Source organism: Uranotaenia lowii, chromosome 1 (genome assembly GCF_029784155.1).
Source record: "Uranotaenia lowii strain MFRU-FL chromosome 1, ASM2978415v1, whole genome shotgun sequence".
Taxonomy (NCBI): Eukaryota; Metazoa; Arthropoda; class Insecta; order Diptera; family Culicidae; genus Uranotaenia; species Uranotaenia lowii.
In genome coordinates this window covers 10,281,986-10,295,790 of record NC_073691.1, presented here as the reverse complement: position 1 = coordinate 10,295,790, position 13,805 = coordinate 10,281,986, and the positions used below count along the sequence as shown (strand labels likewise).

The 13,805-nt window shown below is 36.9% G+C and overlaps 1 protein-coding gene across 5 annotated transcripts in view; it reads right to left on the bottom strand.

Moving 5' to 3' along the window:
• LOC129754359 (serine/threonine-protein kinase tousled-like 2) overlaps positions 1–13,805 on the bottom strand; it is a 229,077-nt gene that overhangs the window by 26,725 nt on the left and 188,547 nt on the right. The window contains exon 1 of one of the 5 annotated variants that reach the window (XM_055750430.1): positions 8,060–8,122. The exons of the other annotated variants lie outside the window; for them this stretch is intronic. The gene's annotated coding sequence lies outside the window, so the exon portion shown is untranslated. Of the gene's footprint in view, positions 1–8,059; positions 8,123–13,805 lie in introns of those variants that run through there. 5 annotated transcript variants of the gene reach the window in all.

Below are 13,805 nucleotides of genomic sequence, written 5' to 3'. Positions count from 1 at the left end.
TATATTTCTCCGCAACTAGTTAAAAAAGCGCTTCAAACTTCGTTTGTTTACTAATGAACGAAAATAAGCGTTAATGAGAAAATATAAAACATGTCAATTTTCCCGGTGATGTGCCGAAATTCCCGGTATTTTCCCGGTTTCCCGGTGACGTGATGAAATTCCAAAGTTTTTCCCGGTTTTCCCGGTTCGCTAGCAACCCTAACCCTGTATAGTAAAAATACACTAGAGGTGTTACTTGTATTTGTAGCTTATATTAGCACACGTTTAACTGATTTATTCAACTACAAGATCAAGCAGTCAGACTAAAACTTTTGCCATGTTAGTACTAAAATTAGTAATTTTTACTAATAGACTTCCAACATAAATTTTAGTCATCTAAAAGCCGTAATTTTTTAGTATTTTTTTACTAATACACCACCCACATCGATTTTTGTCATCTACAAGGCGTGTGGGATGACTAGCAAGAGCTTTTGGAATATTTGTGTATGTTAATACAGATATAAACACTTTATAGTAGTTGACACGTGCTGAACACACATTTGGTCCTATGTGATGAAAGTGCTTCTGAAAAAATTGTACTCGCCCATTTTCAATATCTTTCAATATTTATAACTTTTAATCAGTCTAAAAAATTTCATAATCTTGAAATGTTTTTACTAAAAAGGACATCACTTTCACCGATAAGGCCGACAAACTATTTAATGATATTGACAACTTTATGATTAATACTAGCAATGAATCATCCGACAGGATTTCAAATTTGTTCTGACTTAAGGTATCAACCGACTGTTGTTTTGGATAAAATTTAGATCCAAAATGAAAGATTCCTTTTAAAAGGATAATCTTTTGCTTTTCAAAACACTATAAATTCTCTAATAAATTGATATTCCGGCCCACCGTTCGTTTGCAAACGGCTCAAGTAGGAGTTGGGGTGAATCAATTAGGCCGTTGAAGAAAAAATGACTGAACCAGGCGGAAGTTTTGTGTCAACTAAATATGTACGTATATGCACATGGTCGAATAGAAAATCCACATTCAAAGGAAAGTAGAAACGACTATTTAACGTGCAGTACCTATTCTAAAGATCTCCGGAATAAATACAAGTAGAAAATCTTCCTCACATCTATTTATTATGTCAAATTCGGAAATTCAAGGCCAGATCAAATGATAATGCAATTCATAATTCAAACCGTTTCAATTTTTTTTCAACTTTGTTGGTACAATGGCTTCCGAACTTCGGGCGCCATCTTGGAATGGAATTCCAATATAAGTATGCACCACATCGCATCAGCCAGGCTACGAACGAACGTTAGAATTCTCTATCTCTTCGTCGCACTCCATTCAGCCATCCAACCCGAGTTTGTCGTACGTTATCAGTTGTTTTGTTGTTGTTGATGTTGTTGAAAATTAAAGGCAAAAACGAAGACGACAATAAGCAGTCTCAGTTTACGCAAGCAGCAACTGAATTATTGTTCATTGCTCATAAGCTTTTGCTTATATCTTACTTCAACACCGAAAACAGGTTTGAATCACCCTCGGACTCAATCAGTGGTGATGATGGGGATGGGTAGCAAAAATAAAGTCACGTTGACTGACTGATGGTAACGTCATCGCTGCTGCCAGTAAGCTGTCATCAATGACAGCTTCTAGTACCAATGTAATGTAGCTGTAGTGAATTTGAACTCGAGCACTGCACAAGTTAGTATAGCTTGAACTGATTTCAACATCGGTACTGATTACTGACTGACTGATTGGGTGACGCGATCATGTACATAACACTACTAGTACAGCGAGTTAACTAACGTTCAGCGGAAGAGACGCCCTTTTGAAATGTCACTCGCGTAATTGCGAGCGTGCCCACCATTTCACACATCACCTTTGCCAATGGACCGTGGCTAGTTAGTTGGTTTGGGTTTCCCTCACCCCAACCATCACCCCGTTCGATTTTCACCTCAATTTTTGCTTTGAGAAAAAAAAATGTTGAGATGAAAAAAAAAAACGCAAAACCGGTTCCAATGTCAGTTTTTTTTTTTCGACGTTCGTATTTGGTTTAATATCGAGAGGGTCCGATGTGGTCGATGTCATAAGGTAAAGCGATGGTATGAGAATTTTTAATTTGCGTGTTCCATCTTCCACCGACCGAATCTTCTTCGAGAGGGTACGATCTTTGACATACACCATCTCGTCTTATTTCATCTCATCTCAGGCATCTCGATCGAAACCTTCGACTATGAGAAAATCGAAACGAGTGAAATGGGTTATCTTTGGGCTGGATGTTGCCATCCTTTCACTTAATTGTTTGAATATCAAGACAATATGCTTTCCTCGGAGATTGGGATTCGATTGTTAGGCTTAGATAACTCGACTCTCACATTAAAAGTCATGACCTCTAGCAACGAGTTGGACTTGTGGTAAAACCTCGAGTTGGACTCGAGGAATTTAAAAAATTAGCACCATGCATGAAGTGGTTCCACGAGTCAGACTCGTGGTCGACCACGTTTGCTTAATTGTAACAATGTCCCTTAGTACGTTTTTGGGTAAAGGTCACTGTCGAAGAATTTTGAAAGACAAGTTCGATCGGTACCACGTCACTTCAAAGACAAAGATGCTCCAAGACACGCGGCTCAAATTTACCATAAACATTTGTTCCCGACCAGGTTGTCTGAGTTGCCACCGCAAGATGATTGGAGCCCGTCCACATGATCCGCCTCTCGTGAAAACAGCGCAGTTTGAGTCACCAACATCATGGTCATCACCAGCTTCATATTGCTAGTAGGAGGTACGCTTTTCAGGTCATTTTCGGTACTTTGCCTGGTTTTCAACTGCTGTGCTGTGTGTGATGAGGACTAAAGTAGGTACGTACGCATCTGAGGTGTTGTTGATCTTACCGTTTATTTCGTTTCGGTCCACTCTTCTTTGCGTTTGCATTCGCGCAAAGCAACAGAGCAACTTAATCGGGAGTAATCGCAGCGGGGTCGACGTCGTCGTCTTTTCGGACGATTGAGAAGAAGCAGCAGGAGTATGAATGGGTGGTGGAGGCGTGCGTTTGCAGCAATTAAAGTCATGATTTCGCTCGATGCTGCTAGCTGGCTGTTGCTGGTAACGCGACGTCCATCAAGTTTCTGTTGGGATTTGACGTATACACAGACACAAGTACATATGTATAAGGCACGGTGTTGGTGGTGATGATGTGTACCTGTCTACGTTAAGCGCTAAGCCTAAACTTAGCGTTAGCACCAGTTGTTTCAATCGGAGGTATCCATCTTACCGGCTAAACTTAACTGGCAATGGCTGGATATTAGCGCTGCTGAGCCATGTAATCTGAGCTTTTCGTTCCACCTTGTTGCACCCGGCATCGTCGTTTGTTGGTTGGGTGTTTGGCAGCCGGAAAACTATAAACTTTTCCTGAGCAGCAACTGGGTGAGCAATCGAGCAAAACAGGAGAGTCCCATATGTGGCTAAGGTTGTCGATTTGAGGTTATGATCAAATTTATACAAATAAATAACCACCAAACTCCTATTGACACATTTCACGCGCTTGTACCGCTCAAAAGTGATTTTTATCCGTTCGCGTATCAAAAAATCTCAAAATTGTCTATAATTTTGATAATTCAAATCACACAAAACCAACGGAAAAAAGAGAAAAAAGTTTTTTTACACATGTTTTAGATGATTTTGAAAACCAATTTTTTTTTGTTGGAAAAAGTGGTTATTTTGACAACTTTTACAAAATCATTAATTTAAATATATGGATGATTTTTTTTTGGAAATTTTTTTAGTATGTTTTGAAGCCAAAAAACACGGCTTCATTTTGTAGAAAGAAGATTTTTTTTATATGCAATGTAGTTGGTTTGAAAAGCGAACAAAAACAGTCGCAAATGAATGAATTCACCTCACAGAAAAGTCCGGAAACGCGATTTCACGTCACGGTGGAATGTGTCTATTGGATTTATAAAGACTATCTAGAGCAGATAAGAGTTGAGGTTAGTTCAACGAAACTTTATTTCTCAACTACTGATTGAAATTTCATCGATTTTCAAATCGAATAATGTTATATCCCAAGTAACAATTTTAGCTCAATTATGGACAGCAAAATTTAGTATAGTTTAGAGCATTAATCTTCATAAAAAGATAAAGCGCATTCGCAGAACTCTAATAAAGCTAAAATATGTCTATTTGGCCATATCCTAGAAACAATTTTATTCTGTGAATTCTCCGCCTTTTTTCCAGCAATCATGATGATTGATGAATGATGATTGCATCATTGAGATATGATCTGGTAAAATTATAACAAAAAAGCTATGTTTGAACCATATTACGGGCATCTTTTCTACTGCCAGTCAAGATTTTAGGTAAAATGTGTATGAAATAGTATTTTCCAATAAATGCGCCTCGTCAAATCTTTAGAATAAGGAAACTTTAATTGAATATTAATGTTTTATTGTGAATTTTTTTTTAAATTACGCGTAAATTTTTTTTAAATTAATATAGGCCTTAAAAATATTTTCAAATAGGTACTTGACATTGTGAAATGAATCCATCAACATGGCGTCATTTTGTGCCCTTCGATTTTCCGACCAACATGGCGTTAGTCAGTTCAATGCTTAATAGCTTTATTATGGTCAGATAAATGGCTAACAAGTTTTAAAATGGTTTGATAAGAGCTACATAAATAGCTAAAATTTGATGTTTCTCTCGCAAGCCAACCAATAACACGCGTAGGACGAGTTCCTCATTTCTGAGTTGTTAATCATTAGTACAGTAAATGAGCACAGATTTCTCAATGAAATGAAAAAGGGATTGGCTGTGGATGGCCCGTGGAATAAACCATAAGTTGAAGTCGAATTTCGTTGTCTGACGCCATCTTGAAATCCAAGATGGCGGCTTCCGCCTAAGTTTAAAATAGGTTTATCACTGAAAATCGCATGAAACCGTTACTATATTGATATTAAGTGGAAGGGCTCAACGAGTAGAAGTCGAATTTCGCTATCTAACGCAATCTTGAAATTAAAATGGAGATTTCTGCTGAACTTCAACTGCTGTAAACGACTAAAAATCGCATTAAACTGACACTATATGTGAAAAGGCTAAACTAGAAGAAGTCAAATTTTTCTTCTCTGACGGCATCTTGAAGTCCAAGATGGCGGCATTCGCTTAGCTTCAAAATGCTGTTAATAATTGAAAATATCATGAAATCCCCACAATATTGATGTAAGGTGAAAGGACTAAACTAAAAGAAGTCGAATATCGGAATCTCACGCCATCTTAAAATCGAAGATGGCGGTTTCCACGTAAGTTTAAAATGCTGTTCATCACTGAAAATTTCATGAAATCCCCACAATATTGGTATTGGGTGAAAGGTCTACACTAGAAGAAGCCGAATCTTGCTATCTGACGCCATCTTGAAATCCAAGATGGCGGCTTCCTATAAACTTAAAAAATGCTATTAATGACTAAAACCACTATCACATTTCCATAGAAATACATATGGTCACATTCCAATAGAAACTTAAGGCTCGTTGGGGGCCCTTTAGAGTTGACCAAATGATCTGAAATTTGGCATGGGGCTTTCTGGCAGGACAAAGAACAATTTCAGCCCCCAAGGATTTGATTCCGGAACTTCGTCCTATTTTTTGATGACCCTTGTATACACCACTGTTAGGTGTCACGAATGCACATTCAACCCTACTTTAGCTTTCTCGCATGAATAAAGCAAGCTTTCTCATAATTCGGTGCATTTATTTATTGGTTTATGTGTGTGCGTATTGTTCATATAACTAACAGACGAAGCTGGCTGGAGGATGATCCAATTCGACTTCTCGGCTGAATTTATGCGATGTTACACGTTTTTATAGCGGAACTTTCCACTTGATCCAGCTCAGCTTCACCATCGTTCGATTGTCGATATATTAATGAGTGTGCACTTCGCAGCCGACAGTCATTCGGTGTTGATTCATTAGCTTCGATTCGACGGATGCTTTCCTCTAGTTCTCTAGCTAAGAGCCAGCGAATCAAACTCGCTCTCATGCACCTTCGTCGTCGACCTTTGCCGATTAGCGACTGATGATTGTTGCTTAAACGGCATTATTATAGCACTAGGCGGCGCACAAACCAACTCTTGTACGACGGACAGACCACGTCAATGATCTTTTTTTGCTGCTTCTTTCGTTATTTATAATTCAAAAAGTGTATAAATACGCGCGACTACATAGCACGCCATCATCATCATCATCGGAGGCAACAGCAAACGCAGCGTGAGGTGAGGTGAGGTATTTGTACCTTACGTGGTTCGTTTTCCAAACGACGAACACCTCCGCCCACCGCCCACCACTCACCATGCCTTCACAGAGCGCTTCCTCTGATCCATCGACCAGAAAAAGCAGATACCTCACCCACCGCTCCCCTTCTTTGCGAGCAACGTTCTCTACCTGTTCCACACTTTTCATTCCGATCATCGACCAGTGTTCTCTGTGTTCAATTACGCTAAACTCAAGCTCAACTTGAGTCAAAAGAAGGCAGGGTTTGGGGCGCTGAGGGTGGGTGGCCGTCGTCGTCGTCGTCCGCATTGCTCCGACACCGGACCAAGCCGCAGAAATAAAAGAGTAATAATAATATCCAAAAACACACTGGACGAAAAAAAAATTTCCACCATTCAACCACCCCAAGTTACTCTAATCGAAAAGTTCCGACCTCGCTTTTGCACCTCTAACGCAAACGAAAAATGGTATAGATACCACCATCAGCCGAGAGTGAGTGTATCCACGATCCATATGATGACGTGTAGAGGGAGGGCGGCCATATTGGATTCTAGCGTAGAAAGGAAGTCGAATTCCAAACCGAATTGTCAACCGACCTAGTAGGTATATCTAACTAACTCGTGGTGGGTTTGAAGCAGCACCTTAACAACCGATACACACACAAACTACCTGGGCCAGAGAGATGGCCGCCAGGAAGTGGTTAGGTAGGTGGGCGTAAATGTTGGTGCAACAACGAGTGGCAGGAAGAAAGGGGGGGGGGGGGGGTGGGGGTAGCGCTAATTCTGTTTCTTTTCAATCATCCACCGCTGCTATACAGAGATTGTACTTTTTCAGCAGCCTAGTTTTGTTTGTTTCAAAGCTACACGGTAGTTGTTTTTTTTTCGATTGAGTTGCTGACGCTTATTTGTGCGATCTAAGCTGGTTGAATGAATTTATTCAACTGCTAGCGACCTTATATTGGATCCGTTATCTCTCTTTGATACTGACAACGTTCAAAACGAAAAAATCGGTGAAAACTTTGAATGAGTACCAAGTTTCACAAAGGTTTCTTATTACCGTGGAAATGACACATGAACTAAAATCTGAAATCTGAATCTAGCCTGAAATCTGAATCTGAAATCTGAATCTGAAATCTGAATCTGAAATCTGAATCTGAAATCTGAATCTGAAATCTGAATCTGAAATCTGAATCTGAAATCTGAATCTGAAATCTGAATCTGAAATCTGAATCTGAAATCTGAATCTGAAATCTGAATCTGAAATCTGAATCTGAAATCTGAATCTGAAATCTGAATCTGAAATCTGAATCTGAAATCTGAATCTGAAATCTGAATCTGAAATCTGAATCTGAAATCTGAATCTGAAATCTGAATCTGAAATCTGAATCTGAAATCTGAATCTGAAATCTGAATCTGAAATCTGAATCTGAAATCTGAATCTGAAATCTGAATCTGAAATCTGAATCTGAAATCTGAATCTGAAATCTGAATCTGAAATCTGAATCTGAAATCTGAATCTGAAATCTGAATCTGAAATCTGAATCTGAAATCTGAATCTGAAATCTGAATCTGAAATCTGAATCTGAAATCTGAATCTGAAATCTGAATCTGAATCTGAAATCTGAAGTCTGAATCTGAAATCTGAAATCTGAAATCTGAAATCTGAAATCTGAAATCTGAAATCTGAATCTGAAATCTGAATCTGAAATCTGAAATCTGAATCAGAAATATTTTCACTTGTGACTCTTTATTTTCAAAATAATTTTAGCATTCCTGATTTGAGATATATTTTTTTAAACTTACTGTAGAAAATCTGTCCAAAAAGGTTTGGATACGTACCTGGAAAGAAAGAAAGGAGAAAAAAGTGTTAATTTTCAATGTTTGAAGTCAAAACCAAAAAAAAATGAAAGTAAAATTTAGCACCCGCAATCGATGCATCATTTAGACCAACGGAAAGTTCCGGAAGACGAATCGATTCGCGAGTTTTCCCTCCGGGTCGGAAAAGTTATCGGCATAGTTTAGCCAGCCGGAAGAAAATTTTCTACAAACTGGTGTCAGGTGGGGCGGAATGTGGGTGGAGTAAAAAATCGATACCAAAACATTATTCCCACCCGAAAATTTTCCTGGTTTTTTTTTTGTTGTTGTTGCTTTTCGCAAGCGTTGACATTGTAGTTCCGTTGGGATGAAAGACGCTGAGTGAAAGAAAGAGCACCGAGGAATACCTACATAGTACATATTAGAAGGTTAGGTCGTTTTTTCTTTTTCTTTTTAAAGGTATGGTTGAAGGAGTTTCCGACTTTATTTTCGCGGACAGAATACTTAGGACGAACAAGAGCTGCTGTAGAAAAAAGAGAGAAATCACTGGCCAGAAATGTCAACTGGAAAACTTTGGGAAAAGTTGATATTTTCTGCATTTGTAATAAAAAATCAAGAGAAAAACTAAACAAAGGCATCTGCGGACAAGATTTGCAAACTCATGTCAAACCTTATAATTTGAATCATCTTTGTCTTTCATGTTGGCTGCAGGGTTAGACCTTTTTAACAAAAATGTAGGTCGCTTATTCGAAGCAACCTTTTTTGTGACGGTCGCCATATACTTTCAATAATGGAGCCATTTTTGCTTCATTTTTTAATACTAAAACTGCTAATCTAATCCACATTATTTAAACGTTGCATCACAACCTACAGACACGGATTATGTAAACCAGCTTCTTCGTTTGGGCTAATTTCCCGATTCATCCGGTTAAAGAAAAAAGAATAAAAAAAGGCTGATCCTAGCAACGGTGATCTCCCACCAAATTTTTCGGCTGTATATGTGTGTGGGTATGTCTGTAGGTGGATGATTTGGCTAAGGTGTTTATGTATACGTGAATCAAATGGAAAAGGACCCGAAAAAACGGGGTTGAGGAGTTAAGAAGCTGGGACGGACGGCTGCTGGCAAGTAAAATATGTATGCGGTGGGTGTAAATTTGCAGGCAAGCATAACGGCACGGGGTTTGAAAGACGCCCGGGTGGACCTGGGATGATTTGGCGAAGGCCAAACGGACGACCAAACCAAAACGCGCATTTCTTCAAGAAGCCGCCTCCCTTCACCCCCATCGGCAGCCAAACCACCCACCATCATCGCCACCACCGCCGCCATGTATAGTTAGTTGAGTCTAGTTATTTTGCTTCACTTTGATGACGAGCAAAAGGATCTGCTGCTGCTGTTGCTGCTGATGTGAAAATGTGGAACAAGAATGTAAAAGGAAGCTGTTCACCTTCTCTGCAAGCATCCATCCATTCTCGAGTGCTCCGAAAGGCGCCATTTTGTTCACTTTCTGGGTAATGTTGAATTTGCAACCGGAAAATTATAATCCCAATTCGACCAAGTTTTGGTCTAATGTTTAAAAATTGACATTTTTTAAATCTTAATTAAGGTCAAATGTATAAACCATTCCTCATAAGTTCCATTCAAGTTTGCTTCAAATCTTTAAATTGGTTTATAGAATCACATTTCCATACTTGGAAACCTCATCTTTGAAAGAGACATAGAACATGAATTATGAGACAGTAGACCTGATTCTGAAACACAAAACCCGAATTAGACCTAAGACATAAGCAGGGTGGCCAGCGGGTTTCCATTTTCAAATTCCCGGTTTTTCCCGGTTTTCCCTTGAGAGATTTTATGTTTTTCATGGTTTTAGAATACACTGCTTAAATTATTTTATAAGGTAACATGGCCGAACAAATAGACATTTTAGAATATTTGTAAGTGAAAGTGTGTGAAAACTAAAGCTTAGTTCTTTTAGAAATGGGACACTTTCTTTTGCTAATAGCTCGTTTACTAGCAATCGGACATTCAAAATTTTGGCAGCAATTTGTTGCCTGTAAAAAGTACTATCCGACCTATTTTTTTCAAAATTTTAAAGTTACGCGTTTTTGAGATATTTACGATGCAAGAGAAAAAGTAAAAAATAATTTTGCACAGTTTCATTCAAAATCCATCATAATCAAATTGATAGCTGACAAAACCGTTGATTACTCGAAGAATTACTGTATGTCAGTGGTAAAAAGTATGCAAATACTGTCAAAAATGTCCACAAAGTTCAAATCAAGCATTGGAGTGAAGCATATGATCGGCAACTTTGGCTAAGGGTCATCAGAGAATCAAGTCTCATACCAGCATTTTTAATTTTCTAAAAGCGAAAAACTAAGGGTAGATCGCTGAAATTTCCAAAATTTTTTTTTCTCCGATAAGCTGAAAGTGTTGCCTGGTAATGAGTCATTCAAACCACACCTCAAACACTAAATTTTGCTAGTTCCAGAGCTCGTAAGCTGTATAGCCGGTTCCGAGGCCATGGGAAAGATGATTTCTGATGAACGACAAAACTTATGAAATACCCTATTTTAAACAAATTCCAGCGGTTGAGTCCTATACCATGTCTGCTCGTTGCAAGGTCCTGAGTATATTAAAGTATGTATTTGCTGGTTATTTTTTATGAAATATTATGATTTGCCAAAATTCTGCTCCTGTGGAAAGAAATAACAATATTCAAAACGAAAACTATGGTTTTCGCTGTTTTTAAAAGCCTAAAAAGAGTAATCTTTTATGGAACCTTCGCAAACTACGATCTATACTAACCGATTATACTTTAAGTTTAATCTCATGATGGTTTTACTTCGATATTGCCAGATTTTGCCAGCAGAAATTCCATTAAAAACGCTCAAAAAGTGGCTCAAAAATAATCAAATTTGTTAGTTTCGAAACATCTGTATCCACTTAATTGCTCTCAGTTTCTTTAAAAAGAGAAGTATTGGTCCGAAAAGTAGCGGAAATTGAAGGAAGAGGGTGTAGCCACCTAAAATACAGATTAGGCGAAGTATTAGTTTGAAAAACTGATCAATATCATGACTGAAAAAAGTGTGCGCTAGCCGATGGGAGGTACCAAGAATAAAGTAGAATTTATTCTTACAAAAAAACGTTTAATAATTTTTTTCAAATTTTTTCATGAATTATCATAAAATTACCTTCATTTCCTTCATAGAAAGTTTTTAGATCAAACGAAAGGTTTTTGAGATACACGCATTCGTAACTGTCCCATTTCTAAAAGAACTAAGCTTTAGAAATTTTCAGTGAATCAATTTTGTAATTCTAAAGTTATTCACAACTGCAAAAATTTCGGTGAAACTTTTTGGATTTCGTCCCGACAATAAAGTGTTTAAATGTTGAAATGTAAAAGGGTAAGAAAATAATTCCAGTATTCCATATGTTCAACAAAAATTGTCACCTTCGTCTCAGTCTTTGACAACATCTTATGATTCTGATATCATGTGATACGTCTGGACGTTCTTGATCTCAGATTCTCTGGCAGATTTCAAAGTTCGTTCAACTAATCAGGACCCAAACTTCCATTTGTCAATAGAACAATTTTGGGGTTCAAATATTTCGAAAATCTTTAAAACTGTTGTCAGGAAAATATTTATTGTATTAGACATTTAAGGTTAGACTTTTTCCTGAAAATAATTAAACAATATTTGAAGTGCTTAAGTTTTGTGTTTTTTAAACTGCGTGGGGAAACAATAAAGTTTAAGGTATTTAATTCAAATAATTTATGAATTCTTCGAAAAATCATGTTAGATTTGTTATAATTGGACGCAAAAATATAGATTTATTGTCATCATTTCCTCCATAACTCTGAAAGGAACGAAATGATGTCTTAATATAAAAACTGCAACTGGGCTGGAAAATGATATATTTTGCCGAATATTTCATGATACAGGTAATACTTGTTTAGATTTCTCATGTAGAAGTTTACTACATTTTAATTCAAAACATGAGAAAAATTCAATCGTACAATTTGATTTCAATTGCGAAGTTATAAAGTTATCAATGTTTATTTGGATAGGGGGTTATTAATTTCAAAAATTTGAAAAAAAATATAGGAATCGCCAGAATGAACGAAATTTTATTTTTTTAAACAATTCTTATAAATCAGTATATTCAGACATATAAACAAGCTTTTTTTGTACGGTTAATGTATTTTACTTTAAAACTCGGACTTGAAAAGTTGAACTCAAATTCTAAAATACCAACTTGGTATTGGAATTCGATATTAGTTTCAAAATTTAATTGTCAATTCGAACTTTGAGTTTAAATTTTTAGTTCTATATAGGTAGTTTGTTTTTTTTACATTTTGAAACTTAATTTTGAGTCCGATTTTTTTAAAATTGAAATCTTAAACTTATAAAAGAATCTTTTTGAAATTCATATGCAATTTCAATCCAACTTCTGAATGCATGATTAAAGTATTAACAAAGAGAACTTAATTCGACCTTCTTATTTCTGAGTTCTGAATCAAATCTGTATTCAGAATCTAAATTTGAAATATCATTCTGATCCTGAATTTTTAATCAAATTTTACTACATCAATTCTGAGGCCAAAATTTAGATTCTGAAATTAGAATTCAGAACAATTCTGGCTTTAATTTCTTATATACGGTGGAAAAGCGAACATTGAAAAATAGAAACACACGTATAAGCTTTTCCCATTTTACATCTTCATCAAAGAAAAACAATTAACGTCTATGTCAAATTTTTAATAAAAATTTACTCTTGATAAACTTCAACCTTTTCTATAGAAAAAGTGATTCGCACTGCATATGTAAAGTTTTTTCCCAGTTTTGATATAAAATTCCCGGTTATTTCCCGGTTTTCCAGGTGCTATTTTCAATTCCCGGTTTTTTCCCGGTTTTCCCGGTTCGCTGGCCACCCTGCATAAGGCATAAGCGAAACGACATAAGCCAAAAGCCATAAGACCTATGACCTAAGACATAAGACATAACTAAGACCTAAGACCTAAGATCTAAGACATAAGACATAAGACCTAAGATATAAGACATAAGGCACAAGATATAAGACATAAGGCACAAGTTATAAGACATAAACATAAGACATAAGACATAAGGCACAAGACATGTATAAGACATAAGACATAAGATATAATAAGACATAAGACATAAGACAAAGACATAAGACCTAAGACCTAAGACCTAAGACCTAAGACCTGAGAAATAAGATCTAAGGCCTAAGACCTAAGACCTAAGACCAAAGACCTAAGACCTAAGACATAAGACAAAAGACCTAAGACCTAAGACCTCAGACCTGAGAATTAAAACCTAAGACCTAAGACCTAAGACCTAAGAACTAAGACATAAGACCTAAGACCTAAGATCTAAGACCTAAGACCTAAGACCTGAGAAATAAGACCTAAGACCTAAGACCTAAGACCTAAGACCTAAGACATAAGTCATAAGGCACAAGATATGTATAAGACATAAAATATAATAAGACATAAGACATAAGACATAAGACAAAAGACATAAGACCTTAGACCTAAGACCTAAGACCTATGACTTAAGAACTAAGACCTAAGACCTAAGACCTAATACCTAAGACCTAAGACATAAGACCTAAGACCTAAGACCTAAGACCTAAGACCTAAGACCTAAGACCTAAGACCTAAGATATAAGACCTAAGATATAAGACATAAGGCACAAGTTATAAGA